Source organism: Lepisosteus oculatus, chromosome 11, assembly GCF_040954835.1.
Source record: "Lepisosteus oculatus isolate fLepOcu1 chromosome 11, fLepOcu1.hap2, whole genome shotgun sequence".
Classification (NCBI taxonomy): Eukaryota; Metazoa; Chordata; class Actinopteri; order Semionotiformes; family Lepisosteidae; genus Lepisosteus; species Lepisosteus oculatus.
In genome coordinates, this window is record NC_090706.1 from 16,248,927 (window position 1) to 16,267,148 (window position 18,222).

Genomic DNA, 18,222 nt, shown 5'->3' on the forward strand with positions numbered 1-18,222 from the left:
TTGGCTTTTTTAAACACATTTCCAATAAAACCTAAAGTCCCACTCAGCAGCCCTTTGACTAACAGATCCCTGGCTCTGCTTGCAGAGGACAGTGGGAGTCACAGGAAGTGCCCAGGAATAAGGCCCTGTATGAGAGGCTGGTGGGATGAGGCAGGGGGAGGAGGAGGAGGTGGAAAATATGACAACTGTTTTGAAACATTTTTTTTTATTATTTTTCACTGTCTCCACTTCCCTTTCCAAAAATTTCCTCTGCGCCCGATGAGGAAGAAATGCAGGCTATTCCAGTGAAAGCAGCCTCTATGGGAGACTGATTGGTTGCCTTGGAGATTCCGTCACCCACAAACATCTCTCTGCCTTGGACACACATACACGCAGGAGCAACACATGCGCACACACACACTCCTGGACAAAGACACACACCTATGTTGAGCTGAGATTTACAGGCTTTCCTGGATGTCTAGCGTGGCGTGGGAGACAGAGGGAGGAATGGACAATACCCACAGGATGTGATTCGAGTGCCTGTGCGACAGCTTAATGGCCTGTTTAGAAAGTTTGAGAGAAAACAAAACACAATGCAGCACGCACGCACACATTCACACACGCACACTTGCACAGACACTCACACATGCAGACACGCATATGCACACACATGCACGGACACACGCACACACATGCACGTGGATGGAGACGCATACACGGACATACACACACTCAGACACACGCATGAGCACCCACGCACATGAACACCCACGGACATACACATGAACGCATACGCACACACACGCAGTTTCAAATCTCAGTTTCCAAAATGCCACTAATTTACTGATCTGACAGCTCAAGAACAATATCATAACCTGTAAGACACAAGTTTGTAAGGAATTCTTGGTTATTTTTAAAAGGCCGAAAAAAAGGAAGACGATTATTTCTTTTCAATTTGGTTCTTCTTTCCTTTGCGAGTCATGGAAGCCTTAATCAAAATGCCCAGCCGTTCTGTCAATAGATGGGACTTGGATCAAGTGATTAGCAAAGGAACCACATGAGAAAAGACAATTGCCTCCCCTTTCTGTTATTCAGTGTGAGAATAACATCTTCCAACAAAGCTTGCCTATAGTAACATACTTTTGTCAGAGTAGAAAACTGTTGTATTCTCCACATGCACCGCTGTTTTAAAAGATTGGTACGTGCTATAACTGAGTGCATCACTACAGTCTTGACAGTCCTGAGTGACAGAACACCCAACGTCTGTTCAATTTAGCCATGTCACGTTTTAGCCAACTGCGTTCGACTGAGGTTTTTCACTCTACTTGTAGTCCTGATGGGACTTAGGCATGTGGGACTCCTGCCATGACCTGGATCAATTCCCCTCCTCGCTTGTCCCTGCAGCCCCCCAGCCCCCCTGCGCAGCCTCGTCTCAGCGCAGCCCCCTCACCTCCCAGCCGGCCTGCACAAGATACCCCGCCCCCCCACAGCACTGCAGACACAGGCTTCCTCCCCGGCGATAAACACCATTGTGTAGCAGTGATAGCGATCGGCTGGCCTAATTGTCCGCGGCAATATTGGGAGTAAATTTCATGGAGAAAGTGACAAATATTTGCGACACACCGGCTGGCGCGCTCTGCTCTTCCACGACAGATGCAGGGCGAACAGGTCATTTCAAGGACGGTCCAACACACGCAGAACTTCAGCCATCCCGAAAACCCACAGGCAGGGTCTTGCAGCCTCCAGAGTTTCCACGCCGGCCTCCTCTGCTGCCGTGATCGCTTTGCGAAATGTCCAATAATATGTCTGTACTGTCTGCAAATGCTGTGTTTATTGCACCTGCTTTGGCAGCACTGTAATTCTTTGGTCATGCCAATAATGCTATTTGAATTTGTGAAAGAGATCTGTCTGCTCTCCTTCCCCCTGGCTAAGGCTATGAAACTCCAGGCCTGATTATTTTAAGTCTATCTCCTAAAAAGTCACAGGGTTCTATCGCTCCCTTTCCAGCTCCAGGCAGACCCCCAGAAGGCCTTAGTGAAGGGCAAAGCTTTTGTGTTGTATGAGAGTGTTGTGTGTGTTCACATCCACAGATCACCCTTCACTCCACAGATAAAGACTAGACACTCAATGCCACCTTTCTGATATATACTGGGGTCATTTTTACTACATGCATGCATTACTTTACACTTGTCTAAATTACATTTCTTTTGCCAGGTGTCTGCCCAGTGTAAAATAGTTTCCATGTCTTGTATAGAAATTTGTTTGCCACTTCTCCAGCTGTCCCTACTATTTTATCATCATCTGCAAATGTCACAGGCTTACTATGTCGCAGTCAAGACCACTGACATTAATTGGGAAAAACAGTGGACCTAATACCGATCTCTGTGGTACTCCACTAATCACTTATGTTAAAGATTTCTTAGCTCTTTCATTTTCTATGCATTTATTCATTCTTAAACCATTCATACACATTACATTTGATTCCTATATTTCTTATATCTCAGCTTCTGAACAGAACTTTAACAAACACTTTATCGACATCTAAATGCACAACATCATAAGCTCTCCTGGGATCCACTATTGCTTTGCTCAAAGTTGCTTATCAAGTTATGTACAAGGGATCTGCCTTTTCTGTCTGGCACTAGTAATGTACTTGATTTAAATGCCCTTTAAATAATGCATGATTATGGCCTTTAGATTGGCTTTGTTATGGTTTACAACACATCATGCTGTGCCACAACTTTCTGTACTTCACCATTTTTACAATGTTTCAATGTACTTCACTACACTTTGCCCTGCATTATATCACAGCAAACTTTTAAAGAGTTATCAGTCAATCTGTGATCCAGCCTAAGTCTGAAACAATGCAGGCAAAGAAGCAGGTCATCTGGCTGCTTGTCCCAGGCAATAGTCAGTATCTGCCTGATAAGGCATCAGTTCTCTTCTGCAATAAAGGAAATTAAAATCGCTCTGAGGGACTCTACCCAACGTGTGCCTTTAAAAAGATTTTTGTCTGTTGCAGAGCACTGGGTTCCCAGGATGCACCTGGAGGGACTGGGCGGATGCTGGGGACAGCTGTTTCCTGTCTTACTTCCTGCTGGGGTAGCAGTGTTAAGGGCTGTTGGACGGCCCGGCCAGTTTCCAAACAGGATATCTGGCACAGTGCAGGTGTGAGCAATGAGTGCTCATAATTCATTCTTTATACACAAAATGGAGGGGTTGTGTTTTCCGAATGACAGGGAGGGACATGGCCGAGTTTTTTTCTGACTGTACAAGGGACAGTCTTGCCAACAAGGGCAAATTCCAGAAATTACAACACCCCCTACTGCCAAAGAGAGAGCCACCTCCGGCCTATGTCACTGCCGAAGCAAATTTATATTTCTCAGCTCTCTTGATTTTTAGTGACACTATTAACTTACCTTGCCTTGTTCAACAGGGTTATCGAAGGTACAATATGCTTTACTGTTTGATTTCACTGTGCAAGCACATCACCTCCCTGACACCATGTAGAATGGGCTATAGAAAATCTTAGCAGAAGCTAGACTTAACCAATGACAATAGTTTTATTGCATATACTGTAGAAGTATGTTGGAAAACACATATCTATGGACCTACAGAGGTAGGTGCTGCCTGCCTGAATTAGGGTAATTCACCGTACACTTTACAGCTTCTCACCAAGATGAATCAGTTCACTTCAAAAAGCATGTAATTGCCAGGCTAGCTGCAATTACATTCGCGAACGCTAGTAAAACTGTATATTTTATGAATAAAAGCACCAATGTCTTTCTTTGCAACTCTAGAGTTTTACTTATTTGACACAGAATATGTACCATTTGATTGCAAGGTTGTTTAATGTCCAAACACAAAAAATATTTTTTTCCCCCCTGCTGGCGACATTCATATTCAAAATTTAACAGAAAACATTTGATCATTTCTTAGTGTTGATAATTTGGAAGGTGGTCATGCGATTCCCAAACATGACTGGGCCTGGTCAATACTAGGAACAGCAGACCTCCAAGGGAGTCCAGTTTGCTGCTCTATGTGGTGTTGGCAGACCAGTAGGTGGCACTCATCCTACTGGACCTGAATTTCCAAACCATTGCCGCAGTCAGAATGATGTAGGTGCTGTTAAACTGAGGTCATGACCACTAGGTTATTAAGGATGCCAGGCACTTTTCAAAGGAGTGTGAGTGTCAGCCCTGGAGACAGAGGAGAGATCAGGAGGAGCGAAAACTGCTCCCCCACCTCAATTAAGGTGGATATTAAGAGAGGCCCAACAACCCCAGAGCCAAGATCACTGGGATGAACACAGCTTAACACAGGAACAGCGCCATGGAATCTGACATCAGAAGGGCTACAGCTCCTACACCAGAGGTCCCCTGTCCCAGTACTGCTCACACCAAGACTGACCTGGCTTCTGAGATGTGACTGGATCAAGCCACAAGCTGGTTACACTGGCTTTAATGGTGACACACGAGAATGAAACCGACAGCAGATCAAGTAAGTAATACTACTATGCTTACTAGAAATGGAAAACAACAGTGGGCACAGAAGCAAATATAAAACGTAAAAGCAAGTCTTATTCTGTTTCGAAGCAGCTCATGTGTTTGTCGTCAGTGATGCCTCTTTCGAAAGAGCACATTTTAATTTTGCTGTAGTACTAAAATTATACCGCTAGATGGAGCCATACCACTACCGCATTGTAGGGTCCCGACAAAAGTTCTTGCCTTTGTGGTGCGCTCGTCAGCAATACAGCAACAGATGTCATTGTGAAATGGAAAGCATCCTACCCTCGCTTATGTAAAGACAGCATGTTCCTGGAAAGCATCCCCATTCCCTAAAAAAAATAAAAACAGTTAATACATTAATGTCAGAAGAATTTCCACACTCAACTTAAAAAAAATGCATATTTTGGCCAGCTAACATTGCCAAAACATTGCATCATTGCAGAAGAAGATGATGAACGAGTCTCTGTGTTATCTGACACACTATTTCCACCACTGGAGTATAACCTGTTTTAGCTTATTAGCACCAGGAGGGAAAGGCGCAAGGTACTCAGTATCGATAAGAGCTGAGGCACTGGAGGAGAGAGAGGCAGGGGGTGGTTAGAGCTGAGAGACTGGAGGACAGAGAGGCAGGGGGTGACTAGAGCTGAGAGACTGGAGGACAGAGGTGGGGGGATAGTAAGAGCTGAGGAACTGGAGGAGAGAAAGGCAGGGGGTGGCGATAAGAGCTGAGGCACTTGGAGAGACTAAGAAATTGAAACATATCTGATGGACTAGAGATGAGAAATTGATGTTTTCAATGTGTTAAAACCTTGACCTTCCTTCCATCTACCTGCGTATTCTGGAAACCTCGTGACTGGACCCTAAACTCCGGGAGTGACCTACATCAATAAGCTTTAACGCAAACCATACCTCTCTGCTGTTCCTTAACACGATGGCTGCAGTTCACCCTTCTGCTGTGCAGGTAACCGCTCGTGCAAAAGCACTTTGAGATGGGGCCCACGATGAAAAGGCGCTATATGACACCAAGAGTGAGTGAAGAAGGGCTGGGGCAAATGTAGAGGCTGTTCAGAGACAGACAAATGAAGAGGGGGGGGTATTTAAAGCAGGAGAGGTGGCGCAGCACTTTGTGTCGAGTCACAGTAAGCAAAAGCAGCTGGTGAGCAACTTATACCTTGCCAGGCACGACTGCCCCTTCCTTTCTTACAGAACAACCCTGCCTGAGGCCAGCAGAGCCACCAGCGCACACAGTTGCATGACTGTGCTCCTTTCGTCCTCTCTCCTGCTCTTCAGAGCCGGCCCGCGCTGGTGTAAGAGAGAGGCGTTTCCGACTGTGGGTGGTCCGTCTTTTGGGGGGGGGGGGGGGGGTGGGATTAGCACGGGTCTCGGGTTTCCGAAAAGAAAGAGGGGAAAAAAGAACACGCTCTGGGACACACATCTGCCGTCCAGATGCGGACTCCGAAGTTTGTCAAGTAAGCCGGGTGGGGGGGAACACAGCAGCAAAAAAAAAAAAAACTGGTCATTTTAGCAGTTAAGAATATGCGATTGCTTGAGATCGAAGTGCAGCGCTAGACTCTACTTTGAATCCTCCTGACTCTAAGCAGTACTGATCCTGAGAAAGTCCTTTTCCAGGGGGATTACATAGGTGGGATCCCCTGCTTTTCCAAACATGCCCTTCCAGCTTGCCCCCTGATCCTGCCTTCGGGAGCTTGAAGATGAAGTATTGAAAAGAACACCTGTCTAAATATTGTTCTGTCTAAGTGGGCGTGCGTTTGAGAGGAGAGAGGAGACCAGGGGGGCTGGTCGAGGGGCACTGGGACACAGAGGAGCCTTACATTTTCGCTGTCGTTAAAAGCACTTACGGGTTTTAATTTAGAGCCCTCTGATGAAAAGAGTTTCTCGGCCTGGGCGGCACTCGAGAGCCTCGCTGATGAAGGAGCGCACGTCTGGAGGAATTCCCCACGGAGAAACACTCCACCGCACAGCCCAGGGGGAGGCGGGATGGAACGCAGTCGAGCACAATTTCGAACACGCTGTCCTCGGTGCTTTGCGGACTGAGCTCGCGCTGGGCCAAGACTAAGAACTGGGGACGTCTGAACTGCGTCAAGGCTTTTACTCGTGGCCTTTCGTCGTACCGCGCACACCAGCGACTGCAAACATGATTTCAATTTGGTGGGAAACCGCGGACATCCAATTAACACGTACGCCGGCTCTCCTCTCCGCGTCAAGCTACCCCACCCCGTCCAAACACAAACAAACAAAAATGGTGTAGTGGTCCAAACCCACATAATAATATCAGCCTACAGGATCCACCGCATGACCATCTGTTTCACACCCTGCTTGATGTAGGCGGCTCAAACATATAAGACAAAGAGGTGTTTGTGGCCTCTCCATTTTGTGCTTGGCAGTTTTGCCAGAGCCGTTTCCACCTCTCCACTTCGCTCATTCCTAAACAAAGCGCGCCCGTCGTGCGGGAGTTGAGGAGTTATGGGTAGTGTCACGACCCGGCCTCGCGACAATGGATGGATGGAGGAACTGCCCGATCCAGCGGGCCGGCGAGGAGGAGGGGGGGCTTCCCGGACACCCGACAAAAGCCAGGCTACAGTCAATCACAGCACACAGGAGCGCAGGAGTGGAAGGCAAAGAAAAACATCTCCTGCGCGGCAGGAACATAACTGGGATTCTTCGTCATCCTCCTCCAGGAGAGAGCAGTCGGCTCGGAATCCGAAGGAGAAATATCGCACCACATGCACGCCGTCATACATCATGTGAAACACAAAATCATCCGGGAAGGGAGACGCGCTCCGCAGACGAGAGCGACTGCCGGTTCTGCGGGGAGGGAGACGCGGCGGACGCAGGCCGCGTGTGAAAAGGGTGACGGCGTGCCGTGCCCGGAGACGCGCATGACCTTTCTCTTCGGGAAGGCCAGGCGGCCGAGGGGGGGGACACTCGGGGCCCGACTGGAACACGTTAAGGCTTCCATGTGGCCATCTGGGGGAGAGGCGCTGACGCAGGGATTAGAGCATCCCGGGAAAGCAAAAACAGCTTCTCAAGGAAAGAATTAAGCGAAGTATCAACAAGAAAGCATTTCATGTCTGCGTCTTTTTGATTTTCTGCATATGGTTTACACCAAGCTCGTCTCAGCCCCCCTCCGGTGGGGGGGGGGCGTACAGTTACTCCCGCTTTCATCCCGTCAAAAAAAAATGATTTCGTTTCTTTGTTTTCCCAGATGTTAGGCCTCTGGAGAAAAAGACATCTTTTTAATCAGCAATTGCCCGTGACCTGCAAACAGACAAACAAACAAACAATGGTTAATTGGATAAATGGACAAATCAGTTCTGTAATTAATTTGCCTTAATTCCTCTGACTCGCGTGTTGGCCCAGGCTTGCCTCAGAGAATCACGACATAGATGCCCTAAGAACATGAGGAAGATCACAAACCATTCAACCCTGCTTGCTTGTACAGCTGCTAGTTGGCTAAATGACACAAGATGTCCATTAGTTCCTCCAGCTCTTAAAGGAACCTGTGAAGTCCGTTTCAGCAAACAAGCTTGTGGGGAGCTCCTTCTCTGTTTCCACTATCTTTGCGAAGGCCTTTTCTGTGCTGGCCCAGCCTCAGTTGCCAAGTCTTTGAATCTGACCTACGTGTAGCCGTTACTTACATGGAATTAAATTGTTAGTGCTCCAGGCTGCCGCGACCTCTCTGAACCGCAAGTTCAGGGGAGCCGGGGTCTCTGCAGCGGAGACCGGACTCAGGACACGACTGGCGACAGGTGACAGGTGAAAATCCCTCCACCTCGTGCGCCCATCGACCCATTAAGGCAAATGGTTGGACAGCTTTATTGCCATTGGGACCTTAAGTAAGATACTACACCCAAATGACTGCATTAAAAGATAATCAACTGTGTAAATCGGCACAAGTATAAATCGCTTTGGATAAACCCCCGGCTAAATCAGTCCATAACTTTCACTTATGTAAACTTTGATTGTTTCCGAAATGGGCACAGCATTACCTGTATCCCCTCCCCAGTCAGGGCTGATATCCCACACCGGCGGCAGGGAGCCGCCCACCAGGGCTCGAGACAGGAAGCGAGATTTCCTACCGAGCGCTAGCGGTTCTGGTCTGTCCAGGAGACCACGTGTTCCGTCAGAATAACACAGCGTGGCAGACCTGCACTGGAGACTGGGAAGCTGATATTGTCGGTGTTGGTTTTCATGTAATAATAACAATACATTATCTGGTATTCTCCCGGAAAATTTAGAGCAATATTAGAATGAGTTTTTTTTAAGGCAAAACATCTTTATTCAATATTTTTAGAAAGTTGGAGAGGGGGGATAGGGTGAGGAGGATGAGACCACACATCATTGTCTAGTTTGCGTTTAAGCGGATCCTTCTTTCGGGACTCTTGAAACGAGATCCTGATGGTCGACATGTATCCCATCCTTAATGAGAACAATCCGAGGATCGCTGTTGGAAATAATCGCTTTGAGGGGTAAACAATTAGACATGAAAGAGAGCACACTGCGCTCTGGGGCGCTGCTCCGCTAGAGGAATTAAAACACTTCCAAATACATTATTATATATAATCAACAAATGCAAATTGCACAGAAAACCACAATTGAGTGCAGTCTATTTACATACTGTACATCAATATAAATCCCAGCAATTACTGCCGCAGTAATTCCATGTTAACTGACGTGTTGCACTCCAAACCATTCCTAATGGGAAAGTCCGTTAAGCCTTTAGGGATCAAGCCTTGACAATCATTCGTCAAAAACGTTTCCCTAGCTTTCTGTCCACCGGTGATCTTTGCCTTTGACACCTTCTGCAGGCAGGGAGACTTAAAAAAGTGAAAGGAAGGTAGGAGTGTTTATCAATTGTGTTTTTTAAGTTTGGTTACAGACAAGAGGAGGCTGTTTGGACCATCTATGCCTGTTTGGAGTTAGTAGCCAACTGATTCCAGCGTCTCCTCCAGCTGTTTCTGCCAGAGTATGGGCTTCAACCACATGACTGGGTAGCCTGATGCACGCTCCCACCACTCTTTGGGTAAAGACGTGCCTCCTGTTCCCAATTTGAATCCACTTCTGCGTCGTTTCCAGTTCTGTCCACTGGTTCGTGTTTCACTGATAGTTTTGAAGGAGCCCTCTGGGTAGGGTTGTCAGTGCAGGACAGTCCTTCAAACCTGGGATTATATTGTATTTTGTTGCTCTTGATTCCAGAGCAGCAGTATCTTTTTTCAAACATGGGGGTTAATATTGTACTATTCTAAATAAGGCCGTACTAGTGCATTAAACGATTGTAACACAACAGTCCTCTGAACTACAAACCCTAATATTTTGTTTGCCTTTTTAAGTGCTTCCCCACACTGTCTTGAAGATGTATAAGATGTGTCTACATTAACACGAGTCTTTTTAATAAGTAGCCTCTTCATGGTGAGTGATTCCCAATTTTGTATTTATACTTTATGTGTTTGAAACCTGCTCGCAAATCCCTGCCTTTGCCCACATTAATCATCATGTGACAGGTGTTTGACATCCTGAATTTGATCTGAATCTGTCTGAATTTGCTGATTCTCCTGTTTTGGTATCCTCTGCAAACACGACTTATTAACTAACTGTAGCCTCGAGGCGTGCCATCGTGGAAATCTTTTCTGAAAGGCTGTTCTTGCTGTGTGGCTGTGGGGGTGCTCACATTCGCTGTCCATTTCCAGATCCCTCCTCTGCCAGATTTGGGGGTGATGAGAGGGTACTGGCTGAACACTAGACTTGCTTCCCAATCCAGAGAGAGTAAAATAGGGACTTTGCATTTTTTCCCACTGAATATTATCTACTCCCACACAAGCCATGAAAGAAGAGGGCCAAACTAGATATTTAGAAACTTAAAAAATAATGTGAAACATTTCACCGATTTACTTCTTTCATCCCAGAGTTGTTTTTTTTTCTTGCTCAGCATGATGGCAGTTTTTCCACAGCTTTGGAATATTTAATTCAAGGAAGCTCTTCTGCTTTGCTGTGGTTTCCCATCATCCTCTGCATTTTTACCATGAATTCACTGAGCTTGTACCACAAAATGCCATAATACAGATATCCCTCTGTCTGTCTTCCCCTGTCCCATTCATCCTGGTGCCTGGGGTGAGCAGTTCTTAGAGCCGGTCAAAAACATACAGCCTGCTGAGGTATTTTGAAAACTCTTTAAACAAGTTATAATTCTTTATAACTTGCAACATAATACTGAAGCAATACTGAAGCACAAATTGTTGGCCTTTCCTAAAGGCTGATTGTGTGTGTATTAAAAAAGTCACCTTATTTAAAACTGACCTTATTTAGCCATTCCTATTTCTAAGTGTATCACTAATGCAGAGTTGCTTGTTAGCAGTATTTAGAGAATGTAATTTGCAAAATTGGGGTGACATAGTGGCGCATTGGTTGCATTACTGCCATGCTGCTCTAGGGCCCTGGGTTCAAATCTGGGTCTAGGGTGCTGTCTGTGCGTAGTTTGTATGTTCTCCCTGTGTTTGTGTGGGTTTCCTCAAGATGCTCTTGTTTCTTCCCCATAGTCCAAAGACGTTATCTGGCTTCTGCAAAATTGGCCCTGGTGTGAGTGCATGTCTATGCATGCCCTGGGATGGACTGGAGCTCTGTCCAAGGTGTACCCTGCCTTGCACCTGTTACCTGCTGGCATAGGCCCTGGCTCTCCCTGTGACCCTGATTTGAGTGAAATGAGTAGAAAATGGATGAATGGATTGAAGGAATTTGCAACTTACTAATGTGCTACCTCAAATTTGATTGCCTTCCTTGCTCAAGATTCCTGTGCATCGGTTCGGCTACTTTCGCTCATTTTTGGTTCTGACTAAGTCACCTTGTGGAAGCCTCAATGCTCAACATGACGTCGGAACTCATGGACTATAAGAGAGCACAACAGAGGCTGCCCTGTCCTGTTAATATGTGTGGCCTTGGCACAGAGATTGTTGTGAATAGAACACAACAATCGGCACAAAGTGGAGCCAACTCTAACACAGCAGTATGAGCTACCTCATATGCCATACTGGACCAAACACGGGCACTTGTGGGGAAGGCTGCTATTTATACAACAGGATGCTGAGGTTTTACTGGAAAACTAGACAAGTCCTTATGTGCTAAAGACTGATTTAACAGGGCCCGGTTTTCTTAATCCCATCAATGCCATTTCTAACATAAAATAAAGCTTCAACATCCAATTTACACAGCACCTGTAAAAGCGTTTTTCTCTCCTTAAAGTTACATTCCCCTCAGTGGATGAAAAACGCAATCTCAATATCATCATCACCACAAGCATATTCACCTCCCACAGACTGTTTTTTTAAAGGAACTGCACTCTTCCTTGATCTTTTTTTATGGACCTGTTTTTAAACAATGACACAGAAGAAAGACAGCATAAGACTAAGGTTTGTTTGCCTTCGTGTTTCGGAAACAGAAAGTAAAAGACAATCAGGCTGGGGGCTGTTTACTCAAGGCTCTCCAAACTTTGATGTCATCTTTACTGCATTTGGTCACTGCGTGCATCGCTTTCATCACTGCCAGTAATCCGCTTGACTAAGGCTGAATCAAACCATCTGCCACTTACAATAAATCCTTAATGAGTGGCATAGCTGAAGAGCAGAGGTCCGAGTCTCCGTGTCTCATTAGTGTCCAGGCTGTGTGTGACTGTGGTTTTGTTGAAATGCTTGGAATGGGCTGGGAGGGGGGAGGGGGGTGGGCAGGCAGCCAGCGGATGGGAGAATCATTTCCGCCCCATTCATGAGCGCCAGATAACCAACCGAAATAAAAAAAAACCCACAAGCACGGTCGCGATCATCTAATGTCAGTAATGGGCTGAGCCACTGGGAAACAAAGTGACCCCTCAGTTGTGGTGTCATCGCTCTCCTGTGCCCCGGAGGGAAACTGGTTTACTATTGAAATGCCAGCTGGGTTCACCTGCGCAGCTGAAGTTTTTCAACTAAACAATACAAAAGTCGACGACTTTGACGCATGTGCTAAAAATCTTGAAAAACATTGCCAGGGTGATAACTGGTTAGCGCAGGTATTAGTGAACCACAGTTCAAGAACAATATATGAACAGACTATTAACATGTTCTCAAATGTTATAGACAGTCAGAAAGGTGATGACATATTCTTTACACTAGGGTTCAGGCCATGGTCAGGATAAGGGCTTTGTTACTTGCACCCAATTAATCTACTGTACAAATGGCATATTATCACATCTCTCTCTCTGTTCTAACTTTATAAATACGTTTAAAGTACAAAGAGTTTCTTAATGCCATTTGAAGCTCAGAATCTTAAGTTACCAGTAAAGTCAAATTGTAGTTCAGCTTCAGACTCACCAATAAAACAAGGACCCACAGACAGGAAATTAAGGGAGTTCATGTAGGACTCAAAACATTGAGCACTGCTCTACACAAAGAGTTGTGGGTGTTTGCAACTTCCCCTGGTTAGTGGTTGAGATGAGAATGGGATTTTCAGATCAATTAGCTACTAGCAAACCCAACAGTCAAGATGGAGCCTAGCACCTTCCCCACGTTTGTAGCCTCTCTCATATTCTTATGTTGCGAAACTATTTGACAAAAACTCGGTGTAACAAACTCAGAGACGAAGTGACATGAGGTCCTATTGATAAACTAGGCTTTCTGAGTCATGCTGAGAACGATACTGCTTAGACACACCTCTCTGCACAAGCTCGTTTTGTTTTCCCAGTGCGATCTTGTAAGCAAATGGATGTGGTTTTTCACATTTTATCAAGAGCTAGACTCGGTGACAGCCATGCAGACAAATTCAGACACACACACACAGAGAGAGAGAAAGTCAAAGACAGGCTCGCTCGTGCACGTGTAAACAGAAAGCCACATGTAAGACACAAACATCCACACAAAAAACACACACACAGACCAGTGCACACTTGAGCACAGACACACACTGTCTCTCAACCTCTCGCACTCTCTCCAGCTAACAGCCCCTTTGAGGTTTTAAATAATAAAGAGTTTCAGTTTCAGAGCCCACATAGGAGTCCTGAGGGACGTCCAATTACAAAGCCATCTCTCTCCGAGCATCTCGCTTATTTGTGTAAAGATATGTCAGCGCCAGGAATGATCAGAGTGAGGGGGAGCCAGATGTGGAGTTTAAACGCAGATGGGTGATGCAACTTAATTCCTGGTCTTTGAAGGAGAAGTTTCCAGGAGGTGGGGTTGTGTTGGGGGTTAGGGACAGAGGGGAGAGGTTGGGGTTGAGCTGAGATGAATCTATTGTTCTGTGTGTCCCTTCATATTTGAACCCCCCCAACCTCAGACACACACACACGCGCACACCTCCCAGAGCCACTGGATTATGGGAAAATGAAAGAAGACAACAGGAAAATGCAGATGCAAGCCCGAAAAAAAGAGCAGGAGGAAAAAAACGAGCAGTAGCTCAAAGACGGAAAAAAGGGGGAGAGAGAGATTTAAGAGTGAGCTGTGTTTGGAGCCCCGCGCCACGGAGGGATGTTTTTCCGCTACATGCCAGATCGGCAGGGAGGAATTTTGATTGTGTTTTATGTGTTAAGCTGGTAGGATGGGGAGCAGAGAGTGGGGAAGGCAATTACAAGCGTAAGGCAGGGCCAAGCCATCATAAAAGACACATGGGAGAACCCAGATTTATGGGCAGATCCCAGAAAAAGACGTTTTAATAATAGTTATCTGTGTTGCGGTGAGAAGCACAGAGGGGTGAGGGAATGGGGGGCAGGCTGTTTGTGTGGGATCCAAGGGGCTTGAGGTTTTATGGTGTACCTCCTTTAACAGGCTGCTTTTGACAATGGAAAGAGGGCCTAATCTGAAAACTAATTAGTACCTCCTCCTCAGAAAAAGGAGGGGTGGGAGGGATAATTGGGCGATATAATTGATTAATTGTGCAGCACAGAGGGTAATTGGCCTGTGTGTAATGGGAACTGGTCCAGGCTCCTGCGAAGTGTAGTTCAGGACCCTATGCAGACAGTATAATCCGGAAGTAAGTGGAGAAGGACAACAGGGAAGAGACGAAGAGGATCAGGGTAGGTTGACAGACAGGGAGGCGTGACAACAGTGATCCGGTGCTCGGAGGGCGTGGCAAAGGCAAGTCCTAGGGGGAATCCGGGGCGCAGTCCAAAATCCAAAACCGGGTGATCCGGTTTTCCATCCAAGACAAGACAAAACATGGTTAAAATCCGGAACGGGATCTGGAACAAGGACAGGGAATAACACCAGGGAGACAAGGCCAGGCGCTCCGAGCCCCGAACTCAGACGGTCAGGACGCCGTGATGAATCCTATGCCGTTGGGTCTCTCCTGGACCCGCTGGTAGGTGGGCTTCCAGGCGTCCATTTTCCAAATGCTGAGCCCGGAATAGTGAGAGCGCCGGGCTTAAATAAAGATGGACTAAACAGGGGGCAGGTGCATGAAATCAACTAAAATACGAAAGAGCCGGAGCCACGAAGAGGAGGGATTACGTTCGTGACAGTTTGCTGTTGCACTTCAGTTGAAGAAAAGCGGAGAAAGAACTGGTCCTGAATTGTGCCACCTTGTGAAATTGAGGATCAATGGCTTGATCTCTCAGGAACACGGATGTAACAGTGAGCTGCTTTCCAGCTGAAGTGTATCCCCCCCCCATCTGAGTGACCTGCCACCCAACAACTTCTGAGCAGCATTTTCACAATTGGATTAAAACTTCATCCATCCATTTTCTAACTGTTTAGAAATCCAGTTTATGGTCGTGGCAGGAGCAGGAGCCTATCCCAGCAGGCAAACAGGTGCAAGGAGAGACACACACACACCCTATTGCAGGGCACACAGACACACTCACCCTAGGGACAATTTTCCCAGAAGCCAATTAACCTGCCATAGTGCTTCTGGACTGTGGGAGGAAACCAGAGCACCCAAACTCCAGACAGACAGCACCCCAGCTCCAGAATTAAACCCAAGACCCAAGTGTTAAGAGGCAGCAATGCTAACCACTGCGCCATCATGCTACCTCAATGTTGTTTCCTTCTTTAGTGATTTATTTGGCTGATCCAAAGTGACTTACATTTGCACAGCTGAGTATTTAACTGAAGGCCAGTGAACCGGGTGAAGTTTCTTGCTTAAGGGTGGAGCAGCAGCATCTCACCTGGGAAGTGAACCCACAGCCTTCCCAGACCCCTGCCCACCACCACCCCACACTGCTGCCTGCCTAGAATCTTCTCTTTCTCCACGACACAGTGAATCACCTTCAGCTCCTGGACTGTAAAGGGTGCCAGGTATAAAAGGGGGGCTTTTCTGTAAAAACTACTACTTGTATCTCTTTATTTTTTAACATTCTATTTATTTCTATGGGATAAAGTCTTAAATGCTGTTGCTAAGGTCCTGTTTACCATAGATTAGGCGCCTGTGCACAAGAATCATGAATCCCACCAAACTAAGCAGAAGAACAGCATGCCTAGTACTGTTGAACCTCAGTCAAAGATGTAAACCACAAGCATGCCTTGCTCTGCACAGTGAGTTTTAACTTTTTAGGGTGTTTTTTGGGAGGTAAGCATCCTTACCAATAGATCAGCAAGGAGCCATTCAAACCCAGGCCTGTTGCTCATGAGACTTTATGTGGACATTGGCGCCAAGCTCAGCAAGCGTTTTCAGAGCTCCACATCAGGTCCAGGCCAGGCGAGTCATCTGCTTCCTCTGACATCAGGGCCTGCAGGCCCAGTTCAAAGTCACCAGCGTGACATGCTGAGACCACATGGTGTCACTGTCCCAAGACCAGCGCGATTCCCATAGAGGCTGCCTGGCACCAGAACACTAAGGGCTCGATTTCCCGCTGGCTGGGCACACTGCCCATCTAATTCACTTACTGTATGGGATGGAGCAGTTTGCCCACAGTGGAAAGCGAGGACCTAAATTGTCAGTGAGGTCTACAGTGCCATCATCTGAGGTTTAGCATCAAAGGCCGCGCTCATGCGTGATTCCGTGCGTCAGCCTCTGAGCGCCCCACAGCATCCCAGTGTGGTGCCGCTGTGCAGACGGGGCGAGTCGCTCCAGAGCCGAACACCAAGAAAATGAAAGGCAAGAGGAACGTAGGTGCGGCCGCGCATCCGCATTTGCGACGGCAGTCGCAGACCTACCCAACGCGGGCGGCGCGGACGAAAAGATAAATTCCTCTCCATCCCTGCAAGACACCGCCATATAAATGTAACCCTGACCGTCCTCACCGGTCCATGCCGAAAAAAGAAGAAAAGAAACACAATCTTTCGGCTGTGGAGCCTTCTGCGAGTGTCAGGTTTCTTTTCTTCTCTTCTCAGCATGGAATAAACCTTTACTCGTTCCTTTGCCGCCTATCATGCTGACGCAGCTCCCTCCTGGAACATCTGCACCGTTGCTTTGAAAGAGTGAAGAATCCTTTCTAGCGTGATGTCATCTCATACCTTTCTGATCCGTCAGGCTACCTGTCCGCCGGCCTGCCTGTCTTTACACACTGTAGATACACAGAGAAAGAGGGAGGAAGAGGGGGGGAGGAGACAAAGGCATCAAACGAGGGCTGCTATCCGTCTAGGACGAGATGCCAGACTTTAAAAAAAGGCACAGAAAAACACAAGAAAGCCTGCCCACAGCTTCAATAATACATCTTCATGTCAAGCTCCTGACAAATCGACGCACACGCTCCTTCGCAGACTGTCAGTCACTCCCGCCGGCGCGCACAGAAAGAGAAAATCTCTCTCCGGAGCCCCCCTCGGTGCCGCGCAGGCAAGCCTTTAAAGTTAAATAAAACTGCTCTCGCCGCATTGTAATTTTTGTTATATTTATTTCTTTTTTTTTTTAAAGCAAGGGTTATATTTTTTGTTTTCCAGACTTCAGCTACAAATATGGTCACCATATGACAAGCGTCTGCTTTGTCTTTCAGTCAGGGGTCACGCTTTTCGGTTTAATGTCTGCTGGCTTTCTGCACACGCAGCATGTCTAAATCTGTATTAACTGTCTTGCTCTGTACGGCCGAGCCCATCTCCCCTCCATGCTGACAGCACAACAGCTACCCCTGCCACTCACTTTGAGCGCCGATCAAAGTCGATCAAAGCGCCATTCCTCTCCTGCCGAGAAAGGCTGCTTCTCCGTCAGCCATGCGGTTCAGCCTCCACCAGAGAAGCGGAGGTAATGTGTGGGTGAGATGTAGAGGTATGATTTCCGTTTTCAGAGTCAAGATGGGACGCACGGAGAAAGAGAGGCTTGGGTGTACGGAAGAGGAAAATGACCCGGCCGCGCTGGACGAAGAGGAAGCTGGGATAATTCCCGAACTTCCTCCCAGGGTCAGCTCCGTGGCAAAGCCCCTGCCGGAGACGCAGCAGCTGCGGGTGTGAGGTGAGACGGGAAAGAAGTGGAGAGAGGGAGGGAGAGGGAGTGGCAGGGTGGTCTCCGAACTGGCTGGTGTGTGGGATTTGTCAACATGACCTCAAATCTCCAAAATTGGGTTCTTGAAGGCGGTGGGGGGGTTGCCTCCCATCCCATCTGCGGGCGGGATGCAAGAAGTTCTTCCCCAAAAACAAAGACGGCATTGACACCGACACCCCGAGCAACCCTCCACCCCCCAGCCTCCCCCTCAAGTCTCTCAGCACTCGAAGAGCCTTCTGAAGACCGGAATGCAGTTCAGGTGCAGAGGAGAGATGTTTCCAATTAGTAGATTATAAATTAGCATTTCTCTCTCCCTCTCTCTCTGTCTTTGTCCACCACCCACAGTTAA